Source organism: Notamacropus eugenii, chromosome 3 (assembly GCF_028372415.1).
Source record: "Notamacropus eugenii isolate mMacEug1 chromosome 3, mMacEug1.pri_v2, whole genome shotgun sequence".
Classification (NCBI taxonomy): Eukaryota; Metazoa; Chordata; class Mammalia; order Diprotodontia; family Macropodidae; genus Notamacropus; species Notamacropus eugenii.
The window spans coordinates 4,768,634-4,781,445 of NC_092874.1; the positions used below are offsets into that span (position 1 = coordinate 4,768,634).

General features: G+C 48.0%; 1 long non-coding RNA gene across 1 annotated transcript; it reads right to left on the reverse strand.

Moving 5' to 3' along the window:
* Positions 1-928: 928 nt before the first annotated feature.
* LOC140531050 (uncharacterized) lies at positions 929-11,421 on the reverse strand. Its single transcript, XR_011976250.1, has 4 exons — positions 11,137-11,421; positions 3,653-4,122; positions 1,725-1,818; positions 929-1,407 (listed from the first exon to the last, which is right to left on the reverse strand). It is a non-coding gene; the product is annotated as an uncharacterized lncRNA (long non-coding RNA).
* Positions 11,422-12,812: the final 1,391 nt, after the last annotated feature.

The window sequence follows — 12,812 nt, forward strand, 5'->3', positions numbered from 1 at the left end:
AAGGGTCACCCATCTTCTTTAATCACATATACCAAGAGAGAAAATACAAGTAGAAAAATAAAGACCAACAGACAAGGCTTCTAACTGTCTGATGCTGCCGGTGGTAGCAGGGGTTGCTCCTCTGATGGGTGGGTGCAGATTCTTACTGTCTGGCCACTTCAGAGACAAACAGCTCTCTAGAAAGCTAACACTGGAGTGAGGCCTTCAGATCCATCCAAACCCATTGGGGACAACCCAGAATGTGTGTGTGTGTGTGTGTGTGTGTGTGTGTGTGTGTGTGTGTGTGTGTGTGTGTGTGTATTGTGGGGGGATGCCAAAGGGGAGAAAGGAAAGGAAAGGTCTGAGCTGAGAGGAGCCTGGTCCTTTCATTCTACAAATGAGCAAACTGAGGCCAGGGAGATTCAGGGATTTCTAGTCAGAGAACAGTGGAGACGGCATTTACACTTTGGTCACCTCCTTCTGACCCAGAGCTCTTTCCAGTACCCCACACTGTCCAGAACCCCAGGGTAGGGCTCAAGGAAAGCTCAAAGCAAAGTCATGGCAGTGAGGCTAACAAGGAGCCAGGGGCAACTCCATCACAAGTCATTGTTGGAGCTAGGCAGGCAAGACCTAGCCACTGGAGACTGCCCCTGGCTCTCCTCTACACAGTTTAATGACCAAAGTGCTCTAGGGGTCAGAGCTGGGATTGTCTCAGTGTACACCCTTGGCTACACAGCACATCCTACAGGATCCATCGGGCCTCCTTCTCCTGACCAGATCTCATTAGCACCTCCCATCAATCAGTCCCAGAGGGTCAGCCCACCATGCCAGAGACCATCCTCCAGCTCTGGGCTGGCCATCTGCTACCCTGCCCACCCACTCTCCAGTCACTCATAACTGCCACAATGTCTTTTATGCCATTTCAAAATCAAAGAGTACTTCATATGCACCAGGTTTTATGAACAGCACTGGAGACAAATACAAAAGTAGGACAGCTCCTGCCCTCAAGGGCGTTCCATTCCACTAATGGAGCAGTAGACCAGCCAAGTGGTCTCTGAAGTGCAGTTTTCTATGTGCCAGCACTGCAGGGAGTTCTGAGGGACAGGACCATGGAGAGAGCAAGCTGGCTGCTGGCTGGAACCTGGGCTCTGACACCTGGTAAAACATGGCGCAGATCCCATCTTCACTTTACAACAAGGGCATCCATTCCAGTCTCCCTATTTCTCCCCCCACCTTGGGAGAGACGCTCAGCAAAGTCCCACAGGCAGTGAGGACCAGAGTTGGTCTTGAAGTCCCAGGCAGTCTTGGCTGTCTCTACCATGAGGTCCAGGAGAAAGCTCTATTGTGTCAGAGGGCACAGAGCCTGGCCATCGGTGGTCATGGGATACCTGGACCCGGCTGGCTTTGTTCAAACCAGTTCATGTAACCCTGCAAGAAGAAAGAACAGGGCTTGTATGTGAATGTCAGGTGAGTTTGTCCTGTGATGTCAACCACAAGCTGATAATTTTCCAACTGATTCATCCACATTTCACAAGGAAATATTAGCACTCTTGGACAAGCCATAAAACCAGCAGACAGTGCTAGGCCAGCAGCAGCAGCAGGAGACGCTTCTCACAGATAATTTGTGGCATCTGATCCAGGGGTTTAGCCAAATAAAGACAGATGGTAACAGATTAATTTTAGTGCTGCTGTATCGCAGTATGGACATTGCAGCCCTCGTCAATATTCCCTCCTCCTAAAATCACCTCCGTGTCCAGCGTCGAATCATTTATCAGAAACAAAAGGCAACCTTTCCTCAGGAGACTTGGGTCTGAAAAACCTATTCTTGTCCTTTTGTGCCTGCAAATTAAAATAAGATGAGCAGGGGTCACCACTGAGGGTCCCCTCTAAAGGTTTCATGCAAGTGCCTCCCTCAGTGGTGACTCTGATGACCCAGGACTTTGCTTCCATGACTGCCAGCTCGGGGCCTGCCATGGATGTCAGTGGGACTGAGGCTACAGCACAAGCTTTGGGAGCCCTGCTGCTGCCCACCTCCCCTGAGACCAGGGGCCAGGCTACTGGGGTAGATCCTTGGGCTGTTAGCCAACAAAGGCACCAGGAACCAACCCATCTAAATGGTGCTGAAAACCAAGGAACTTTCATACACGAGCATCCCAATGTATATTTTGCATATACCTATGTGCTGAGGCATGTCCACAGATCTCAGAGCTGATGACTGAGGGACAAATCTGGATGGCTTAGCAGAAGCCCCTCCCCCACCCCAGTTACTGTATTGGGATCTTAAAGCAAGGTGCAGGTTAGTCCTAGTCTTAGGGATGGCAGCCCAAGGATTTTGCACTATACCACTAAACAGGACAGTTCTCCTTCAGCAGGGGTGAAAGGCAAAACAACTTCTATTCTGTCTTGCCCTTTGTCAAGTGACCTGTCCCTCAGATTTCCATGGGAGAGGGGAGGAAGGGGACAGTTTACCCTACTCCCACCTCTTGCAGGCAGGTCTGGTGGCTGCTCACACATGACAATGATGACATGGGCTGTACAGAAAAGCCTAAGCCTGGTTCTGCTCTGTGTTTCTTTCCCTGAGCACAGAGGACCCACACCCAAGCTGACACTGGCATTTTTTGCCCTTGGCATCAGTCTAATGAGCCTGAAATGATGTAGGTTCCTGGAGCTAGGGTTTGTTAGCCCAGTCACAGCTGGACCTCGATGTCGTGGAAGCCGGAATTAGAGTTGCCTTGGGGTGGCCCAAGCCCACACATTCATGCAGGCCCCCACCCACGTACACAGTTACTGAGAACTATAGGAACCATCCTTTCATCCTCCTATTCATATTCTCCTGGCTTCCCCTGGGAGGGATTTTACCCAGGCTTCACCTCCTAACGCCACATGAGGTAATGTGGAGGTGACAGTCGGTCAAAGCCTCATTGTCTCTCTGAGTCTCTACACCGGCTCTCAGGCTCTTCTAATGTTTCCAGTCCAGAGCCTCCTCATATCTCCCCCTTCTAGACACACTGGACTCCAAGATGGCTCCTACAATTGGGCCTTCACAGTCACCATTCATTGACTGAACAAAGGAATACCCAAAGCTCGGCAGCTGCAAGAGTCAGAGAACACAGAGGCCAGTTCCCAATAACCAGAGAGAGTCACCCCAGTTGCACACACACACACACACAACACACACACACACACACACACACACACACACAGTCATTTTCCCTGAAAAATGCCAAATAACCAATGTGACTGGACTTCCCATTTTCCTATTGGCTGATTTGGGATTGCGGAAAGGGCATTAGCATTTGGGCTTGAGCCAGAGAAGACGTATTTCATCTTACTTAAATATCAGATAGTATAATGACAATATCTAAAGTAAAAATTCAATATTTCTCCCTAAAGGGACTCCAATTTCACAACAGAAAATGTCAATTCTGTCACCATCAGGAATTCAAATGTCATCGTCCTTGAATCAAAAAAAGGCAAGATAGTAACGTCCATCATGAGACTTCCCATTGGTATCAATAACCCAGTTATGGCAGAAGCAGCCCCTATTGTCTAATAAAGAGCTTTCATTGGAAGGCTATAATCGCAGCTGTTAGACATCTTAAAGGAACCCCCCCAAAAAAGATTCAAGTATTTACAATATAATCCCCAAGGAAGAAAAGCTACCTCAACTTACCAGTCTCTCTCTGGTTTAGTTCAAGAACATTTACTCTCTTATAAGCAGACAATTCTCTAGTCAAAGCAAATCTTTCTTTGACAGCGGCACACTGTTCCACAGCACTCTATTATAAGAGGGCTCATCCACTCGAAATGTGCAGTTGGGGATTTAGGCTCGGTAAGACGACAGAAAACATGGTTTCTGCCCATGTGTCTTTACAAAGAGTTATTAAATGCTATTGACAACGCAGCCCTCTTGCAGAGAATCACAGGAGATGAGGGGAGAAAGTGGTGCACACACATGCTGTATGAATTATGCATGGGAGGGAGAGAAAGGAGACAATCTGCCCGACTCCAGGGATCAGCCTCCAGCCCCAGAAGCCAGCCTCGACCCCCAGCTCTGTGTGCCTGTGCTCATCCCTGCATCCAAGGCTGGGGGCCCCAAATCCAACTGCACCACAGGAGAGTGCTAGCCTTGTCCTTTGACCCCTGAAAAAAATACATAAAAGGATAGCAAGTAAGGCTCCTTTTACAAAGTTATTCATTCTTCCATGGCTTACATCTGCACTACTCATGATCAAATCAAATTCTTCCAGAAAAAAATAATCCCCAGTGATGTGTTATTTATAATCAGGAAAGCCAAGAATGGGATGTTGCCTCATCCCACACCTCATGAATCACATTTGAGGGTAGACTTTGGAACTGATCCATTTTACAGATGAGGAAACTGAGGCCCAGAGCAAGAAGTCATTTGCTCAGGATCCCATAGGGAGTCAGTGGCAAAGACAGAATTTGAATTCAGACCTTCTGGGTGTAAGTGCGGAGTTATCTTTCCCCAGCTCCAGGTTGCTTTCAGATCACTTTTTGTATACTCTGTCTCCATGTCTCATCGCACAGTTTAGTCTTTAACTGTTCTCAAAACCTGAAGTCTCAGAGGAAAGTAACCCACTTACCCTCTACCCCATGTACATCAGCAGGTTCTTAGACCTTTACTCCTTCTGTATGAAGTTTGTCCTGCATCCAGGTGTTTCATTTCAGAATTAGTCATTAGGGGGATATCCAGGAACAGCCAGTCCCCACAGATGCCTGAAAAGAGGTCCTCGATGGTTTTCCCCAGGAGAGGTTATCCAGACTCAGCTAGAAAACCCACTAGGCCTCAGCCCATGGCCAGGCCCACCTTCGGCCAACCCATCCCTTTGTGGAAGCCTCTAAGTTTTCATGTTCCCCTTTCATTGAACCTAATGTGCCTTTTTGTCAAGTTCTATTTATTATTCACAGCTCTGATTTTGGAGAGCAGCAGAGCAAGCCTGCTGTCTCTTCCTGAGGGTGGCCCTCCTGACAACTGAAGGTGTCTGCTCCCCACCCCAAATATTCTCTTCTTCTGTCTAATCATCCCTAGTTTGTGTGTGTGTGTGTGTGTGTGTGTGTGTGTGTGGTGGTTGTTGTTTTTATCCTTTCTCCAAAAAAGACTCAGAAGTCTGAGTGCTCACACCCAACCTTGGACTCAGCCCTACCCATCCCACCCTCCTCAACACCCTCACCTGAGTTTTTTCCTTCTAACCCAGAACTCGGGTCCTCATTGGTGAATGTAGCATTGATCAAGATCCAGAAGGACTTCCTCTAGTTCCATACCGTCATTTTACTAAACAAAAAACTTAGACCAGTGAGGCTGTGACTCACTCAAGGTCACTGACAAAGCAAGATTTGAGCCCAGGCCCTCAGGAACCACAGCCAGTGCTCTTTCCATTGCACTCCTATGAGGAGATGTGGAATGAAAGTTTTCCTGTCTTGTCCCTCCATGTTTTGAGGAAAGACAGTGTCCTAAGGTGAGCCTGATCACTACCCCTTCTGATTTGAGCAGAGAAAGCCAGAAGGTTCTGAATGACTGGAGCTACTCATTACAATGCCATTCTGCCTTTAGCAGGCTCTGCTTTCCACTTCCCAAAGGCCTCCTCAGCCCTTTCTTCTTTCTGTCCAGGTGGGCTGTAGTGGACTCTCATGAGAACATCACTATTTCTCCCTCCATTGGCCTTTTCCTAATATCCTCCACCATGTTTTCATCCCTCCACGGCCTTCCTCAGAAGTGTCTTCTTAATATACTCCCGTTTTTTCTTTCCTGCTTCTTGTGAGTAAAACTGACCATTCCTCCTCCACATTCCAGAGGGGCCCCTATTGCTTAGTGATGCCCAGGAGAACAAACTCACACCTGCAGCTCCATTCCCTTGCTACCTTTCCCCCACTCCAGCAGAACCCCTCCCTTCTCTTAGCGATCTCCTGCCAGTGTTTTCACGGCCCTGGGGGCTGGGGGGATCTTGATTAAGGCTGAGGTAGCCCTAAAGAAAGCCTCTCCCCCAAATCTCCAAGAAACCAGAAACCAAGGCCCCATTCCCCTAGAAACTCTGTCCCATGAATACAAGTCAGTCCCAGTGCATGGGGCAGGTCCCCACCTCTGGGCTGTGGTGCCAGGAAAGGATTGGCAGCATTAGGGTCAGGGCAGCAAGTCCCACTTTGGGCTTGGACTGGCTTTCAAACTCCAGACTGAATTGTTTTTCTTCTTTTCCCAAACCAGTTCCTATTTATAAACATAGCCACAAACCCATTTTTAGTCTCCATCCTCCTCGATCCATTCATCTAATTACCATTTCTATCTAAATTAATTACATGTTAATCTGCCTTGTCTCTTCCATTCCATTATCATTTCCTCAAGGGCAGGGACCATGTCTAATCTTGATTCTGTCTCCCCAGTGAGGGGCCCTGCAAGGCAGCCTAGATGGCAAAAGATCCTCGGAAGGCAACGATCAGTGTACACCAACAGACTCAAAGGCTGGAGGAGAAGCTGGGGCATCACGGGAGGGCAGACAGAAACAGCATGACTGTGACGCACAGTACAGCAGATATCCACATCCAGACCCTGCTGTGCCGTGGTTGGACCATCTCTGCAAAATCATGTTCAGGTCTGGACACCCCATTTTAGGAATGGCCTAGATTGGGTCAGGGAGCAGGGCACCAGAATGAAAGACCTCTGGTTCATGTGGAATGATGAGGGCAGAAGAAACTAGTGACATGTGGCTTTGAAAAGAGATAAGTTAGCAAGAACTGTGGACAACCATAGTCTAGACCTGATCTCTGAAGACATCAGGCAAGTCAGTGAACCTCTCTGGGTCTCAGCTTCCTCATCTATCAAATGAGGGAGCTGGGCCAGATAGCCTCTAAGACCTTCCCTACTTTAGTTCTGTGAGCCAAGACAGACTAAATTTTTCGACTGCATGAAGCTAAGCTGTTCAGCCATTTCTCAGCCATGTCTGACTCTTCATGACTCTATGTGGGGTTTTCTTAGTAGAGAAACTGAAGCGGTTTGCCATTTCTTCCTCCAGTTCATTTGACAGATGAGGAAACTGAGGCAAACAGAGATGAAGTGACGTGCCCAGGGTCCCCCAGCTAGGATGTGTCTGAGGACATATTTGAACTCTGGTCCTCTTGACTCCAGGCCCAGCATTCTGTCCACTGTACCACCGGATGCCCTGGACATCCTTCTTCTCTATGCCTTGAATTACAGTTAATTTGCATCAGTAAATGAAGGGGCTGGCCAAGATGACCTTTAAGGTCTGCTACAGCCTCCTTTGACCCAGCCCCATCACCCAACAAAGCAGCACCCAGAGGCCAGACCCAAGGGTCCCCTGACAAAATTTAATGGAAAGTCAGGCTTCCCTAAAGCCCACTTTTCTCAGACTTGGACAAGAGGTCCCTTGTGCCTCATCCAGATGGGCCAGCATGCAGAGTGCTGCCATCTTTTGGCCGGAGAAATTAGGAAGCCGCTGAGCAAGATGAAACCATCCCCCTGAAGCCTGAGAATACAGGGTTCTCCTTCCTCGACTAGAAATTGGTGACATCACTTTGATGTGCATTATCTACAGCTCCCATGAAATTAGGAGCTATCCCACCTAAGCTCCATTCATTTAGTGAAAGAGGGAGAAAGAACAAATGATAACAATTCAGATTCCTCCCTCTGTTCCAAAGCCAAGAAACCCAGATCCTAATAAATCCCTGTGCATTCACATGGGCAGAAACTCATAGCCTGGCGCTTAGGGGCCTGAGAGCCCCCTGGGGAGGGGGGGAGGGGGAGAGAGTGGGAGGAAAGGGAGGGGGGAGAGGAAGGGGGAAGCTGATACGGTCGGACTCAGATGTTCCAGGAGTGTTTTTATTTTCCCTGGGAATAAAAAAGATAACACATGATGCTGTTTGGATTCTTTTCATGTGAAATTTGACCCAAATTTGCTTTGTTATTTGTATGAAGTTCCTTTGATGTCTCACTTGAAAGAAGAAAGATAATAGCTTTAAGAGTAGGACCCCCAGCCCCCCAGCCCCGATCAGGCAGCAGCATCTTCTGAGCGGGCTCTGGGAGGCGCAGACTGATTACAAAGAGGGTTGATTGTCAACGCAGAATAGCAGGAAAATTAACAATGATTATTCCGTTTGCAAACAGCCTTGAACAAGAAAATGAGAACTCTGGGCAAAATGCTTTGAAGCAAAGCTCCCGAGAAAGAGCTGGCTGCTGCTTTGGGGGGGAGGGGGAGATCCTCAGACTGAGAGACCTTTGATTCCACCCCCTGGGAAAGGACCAAGAAGGCTGGAGAAGTGCCCAGGACCACAGGAAGGTGACATGGAGATAAGGCAGCTGTCAGAATATGTCATGATGGGCTTTTTTTTAAATAATGTTCCTCTTTCTTCTGAAGTCACTCATTGGATCACCCAAGTGTAAAAAGTGGGGACCGTTTCATTTTTACATTGTATTCACAGCACCTCACATAGTAGGTACAGCCTAGCACACAGTAGGTGGCTGATGCTTCACCAAAACCAAAGCCCAAGCTTGCCTTGTCCATCCTTGGCCAGATCCCAGGACCTCAGCTATACAGTTCATCTAGTCCAAAAACAATCCTCTTGGCAACATCCCAGCAGTGATGACCCTGCCTCTTCTTGAGACCCTCCAGTGGAGGGGGAGGACATTCCCTCCTGAGGCTCCCATGCTACTTGGGCACCATTCTCCGGATTAGGAAGGTCTTTCTCACACCAAGTCTCAATTTCCCTTTCTGTGCAACTACCATTCACTGCCCCAGGTCTACCTTGTGGGACAGACAGAACAAAGCTCATCCTTCTTCCACTTCTTGAAGCAGCCCTTCAAAAGCACCTGAAGACACCCCCATGAATATCCTTGTCTCCCAGGTCCCTCAGTGGACTCCTGTTAAAAAGAAAGTCTTTGTTTGGGCCTTTACCTTCAATAATGAAGCAAACTTAGGCAGAGAAAATTTAAAGGAGTTTATTAAGCATCTCAAGGCAACAAGGTGTTGAATGCACCCAGGCAACCATTTCCAACAGCCTGCTGCTTTTATGGACAACGTTTTGTAGTAAGAGTGAGACAATCACAATAGATTTTTGTTGTTGTACAGTGGGGTCCAATTCTTCATGACCCTATTTGGAGTTTTCTTAGCAGAGATACTGGAGTGGTTTGCTATTTCCTTCTCCAGCTCATTTTACAGATGAGGAAACTGGGGCAAACAGGGTGAAGTGACTTTCCCAGGGTCATCCAGCTAGTAAGAGTCTGAGGCTGAATTTGAACACTGGAACTCTTCCTGACTCCCAGCAGCCCATCCTGATAGACACACTTTTCTGAAAGGTCACTGAGTCTGAGCTCTGCCCCAACCGGGGATGAGATGAAAGTTAGTGAACACAGAGCAGCAGGTACCACAAGGGTCAAGGGGATGGATAGGCAAGAATACAAACCATGCTGGCACTTGGACTGACTGGGCACAAACTTGCCCCTCCCGGTGTCTCTCCTCAACCCTCTCTGGCTGGAATCCAGCACAGATCACTGTGGGTCTGATGGGCAGAAGACAGAGACACTCTCACCTCCCTGGACACTGGGTGGCTCGTTGCTGCCCACCATCAATGCTCAGCTTTTCTTTTGGTGGAGGAGGGGTCACCATGTCACCCAATTGATTCACCTTGTACTTGCATTCCTCTGAAATCACTTCATCAGGTAGCCAGTAAAATGCAGACTCCCTGAGGGTCAGCTTTATTCTTTGTTTACTCTTGATACTTCTGAAGGTTGTGTTTGTCCTTTGTTCTCCAAGAGGACCAAGACATCAGGGAGATGAGGACTTGACTCACAGTTGACTTTGAAGGTCACCAGCCTCAGTTTCTCCTCCAGATGGCTCTGGTATTCATCAGGATGACTGGAGAAGGCCCAGGATGCCATGGGAGGCTCTGGCCCTTTTAGGCTAAGGCCTTTCCAGCTACTCACTTAGAGTGAGGTAATGCGCTTTCAGCAAATAGGCCTCTTTAAGAAATAGTCCAGCGATGGCCCCTTTAATTAGAAAAACAAAAAAAAATCCAACTGGGAGGGCTAGACCTTCAGGGTGGCTGTTCCAAAGAGAAGCAGTAACCATACACATTCACTCTAAGACAGGTGGGTCCAAAAACAGTCATTAAGTGAAGCTTGGTCAGGGACCTATTGTGATCCAATCTATGGGCTTCAGAGTGAACTGGGTTAAAGGTGGAAAGAAAGACAGAAAGAAAAGAAAGCTGCCTGAGGGGGGACCCAGCTATCTGGGTAACTCAGTTCTTCCTCTTCCAAAGGAAGGTAAATTTTGGTGTCCAGAAGCTACCCAGTTAACTTGGGGTTTACTGCTTTACTGGCTAGATTTCTTCCTTTCTTTCTTTTTCTAATTAAAGGGGCCATCCCTTGACTACATTTTTTTAAAAAGGCCTATTCACTGAATGGGCACTACCTCATTCTAAGTGAGTAGCTAAAAAGGCCTTAGCCTAAAAGGGCCAGGGTCTCCCATGGCATCCTGGGCCATCTCCAGTCATCCTGATGAATACTAGAGCCATCTGGAGGAGAAAGTAAGGCTGGTGACCTTGCACAGTCTTCCCTCACTCAAATCAAAGTCAACTGCGAGTCATGTCATCATTTCGCTGATGTCATGGTCCTCTTCGAAAACGAGGGACAAACACAATACTCCTAAAGCCTCTTAGTCAAAGGTCTAGTGGGTTGGGTGGGTGGTGCTTGCTTCTTCCAGTGCCTCCCCCAAGTCTTATCTCCTCCAGATTAACCATACTCTGATTCTTCAACTAATCCTCCTTGGCCAGACTTAAGTCCCCTCGGTATCCTAGCCATTCTCATTTATCCAGGCCCTTTCTAAACTGGTGCCTAGAAAACTGGAAGTGACTTAAACAGGCCCCTCATCTCCTCCTCCTAGGCTACTATGACCCTCTGAACATAGGCTAAGATCACATTTGTTTTATTGTCATTGCTGAGTCACCTCTAGCCCATATTGAGCTTGGGGTCCACTAATACCCCTGGATCTACATCAGATGAACCTGGACAAGCCCTGCCTCCCCCACTGTGTGCTCCTAAAGATGATCTATTAAACTTGAGTTTCAAACATTGTCCTATTCGAAATCATCACATTCAATCTGTCCCGACATTACATCTTTTATACTCACTAGATCTTAAGGCTAGAATGGGGTATGTCATCTAACACTCCCAGCTTTACATCCTCTGTGAATCTGCCATAGTCCAGGCCTTTGTCCAAGTCCTTAATCCCTAAAGCCTTCCTCTCCCCTCCCCCCATCCTCCTGCTCACCTAGGACCACAACCTCAGAGGCATTGTTGACATCACCCTCAAACTCATCTCGCGTAGCTAATTTTGCTGCCACGGTAACTTCATGGCAGCTCTCCATCCTCTTGTACACATCCTGCTTCTCCTCTGGCCCAGCCTCCAGCCTCTCCCCACTCTAGCCAAGCTCGCCTCAGCTGCTGAGCTCAGGTCTGACCACACCCCATGCTCAATAAGCTCAGTGTCCCCTAGTCTTCAGGACTAGGTACTGGGCTTCTAAAGCCTTTCATGTGTGGCCATATTCCACTTCACACCTTACACTTTCCTTCCTTCACAGCCTCTGGTCCAGTCACACCTGCCTCCTCGATGCTTCCCTTCCATCTCCCTACCCATGGCCAGAACACACTGCCTTCAAACACACATACACACATACATGAAAGGCTCATTAAGTGATGCCTTCCTTCAAACCACTGGGAAGCCTTTCTCAGGGTAAGTCAGCTGTCAGCTCTGGGCATTCATGGATCCCAGGGTTCCATGCTTGGTGAAGGATGGGCTTCTCCATCCGGGAAGTTGGCTGTGCCCAAGCCCATTGTGTCCTTCCTCCCTCCTCCGTAAAGAACAGGGTGCTTAGCTGCACTGTCCACTTGGGGAGGTGCTGACTTCCTGGGATGGCTGAGCTGAGGGCTTGTTCTCCAACAGACCATTTGTATTGCCATTACGATGTTTGACAGAAGCAGCGCGCCTCCTCAACTTCCTGCGGAGAAAGTTACTTTCAGGTGCTCTGGGTGAGATTTCTCATTTCCCAACTCAGCTAATCGCATTATCACCTTGGTACAAACAAACTTTCAGAACAAACAGAAAACTCATTAAAAGAGCTATTCCTGCTGTCTCTACTTTATAACTCCTAGGAAAGTCTACTGACATAATAGAAATCCCAAATCTCTATCCCCCAGGGCTCCAAAGGAAACTTTCAAGGAGGACCCCCATTCTGCCAGGCAAGGGGCCAAGGGCATGGCCCCCTTCATCTGGGCAGCCATCATGCCCCCACACCATGGCAACCTTAGACTGGAGAGAAAAAGTCACTCATGTTTCTCGAACATCACTAATCGAGTCACTGGTTTTCTGATGTGTTTGGGAATTAGATTTTCTCCCTCACAATCCCAGTCTGGGAATCCCGGTGGCAAGGAGATTATCCTGTTATTTACCCAAACCAGCTGTGCTAAATCCTGCCCAAATATTATTTAGAGGAAACTCATATTCATTTTTTCATGTCCCAAGCTCATCTGGTCATATTCAACTCTAGAAAATAGAGTTAGTCAATGATGGTCTTTTAAAAGAATGATGCATTATTTATTTGGCCATTTGAATATCTTTGCATTATCTCTCAGGATATCTGTGGCTAAATTTTATGGAAGCTAGGGTCTTGTTAGGAATCCCAGCATGCCAGCTACCTGCTCACAGCCATCTCAGGAAGGGTTCAGTGTTGAACATGGTTAAAAACATGCCCCTTGGACATGGCAGAGTTCAGATCCACCAAGGCAACACTCATAGCTTGTGTCTTCC